Source organism: Pygoscelis adeliae, unplaced genomic scaffold (assembly GCF_000699105.1).
Source record: "Pygoscelis adeliae isolate BGI_AS28 unplaced genomic scaffold, ASM69910v1 Scaffold78, whole genome shotgun sequence".
In the NCBI taxonomy this organism is placed as follows: Eukaryota; Metazoa; Chordata; class Aves; order Sphenisciformes; family Spheniscidae; genus Pygoscelis; species Pygoscelis adeliae.
In genome coordinates this window covers 1,627,381-1,628,534 of record NW_008825409.1, presented here as the reverse complement: position 1 = coordinate 1,628,534, position 1,154 = coordinate 1,627,381, and positions in this window count along the sequence as shown.

Below are 1,154 nucleotides of genomic sequence, written 5' to 3'. Positions count from 1 at the left end.
CTCCTTCAAGCTTAGCTAAATGCCAGGCTTTTTATCCAAAGGTGCAGCTTACAGCATGCTAACTACACAGCCCTTAAAGGCACGTAGAAATCACGCAGCAAAAAGCAATAAAGAAGTTACATGGCTTGCCAGATAGCCTTAAAAAAAAGGCAAAAAAAGCTTAAAAGCAACTGGGTTTAGTCATAATTTTGCCTTGGAACAACATGGTAACTCTCCCTTGCAGAGAAGGTATTATCTTGGGCTTTGGAAGAGGTGGGATCTGGTGCAGGCTCTTTCCCAACACCCATGATTGGTTTCTTCTCTCTAGAACTAGCATTCATCCATCCAGACCAGTGCCCCAGTTGTGCTAGGTGCTGTAAAAAGACCTACGAGCCCAGCTTCAGATGGAGACCCCAGAGTGCCTGGGAATGTAGGCACCAGCATGTCTTTCTCCGTTCCTCTTCCGCTGCTGGAGCAGACTGGCGATTAGGCTGGGATCTGCCGTAGTCCTTGCTGTACCTTGTCACTGGTGGTATCACTAGGTGGCCCTGTTAGATTATCTCTTTCTTCTGAGCAAGTTTTTAATCTTCAAAAATATATTATAGTGTTAGGGATTGGGGCTTTTTTCTTTTTTCTTTTTTTTTTTTTTTTTAATAAAGGAGTCTTATTTTGCGAGAAATTGTGGCATGAAGCTGGGAGCTTGCTCCGAGGTTCATTTCCTGTATTTAGAGAGAAGACCTGCAAAACCACAACTCTGGGCTCATAAGGATGAACTTTCTTTGAGAAGGGTTTTCTTTGTACACTGCTTGAGATGACCTTTGCTCTAAAGCTAGTAAATGCATACAAATAAAAGAAGATGAGGTTTTGAGCAGCTGATACACCAGCTTGTTTTAGTAGAAAGCTGATCCAGAAGTTGCTACAATTTGGCCCAGTGTCAGGAGGAAAAGGAGAAGTTTTTTTCAAGTGGAAAGGCTGGAACATTTACATGGACTCCCTACATTTACCTGGGCCTGCAGAAGGACAACATACAGCTTTGCAATTCTGCCATGCGTTACCTTTCCTCTTCCTCCAAGAGGTTATTTGTGCTTCTGTGAAGGAAAGGCATCCTGGTTTCAGCTGGGATAGAGTTAATTTTCTTCCTAGTAGCTGGTACAGTGCTGTGCTTTGGATTTAGG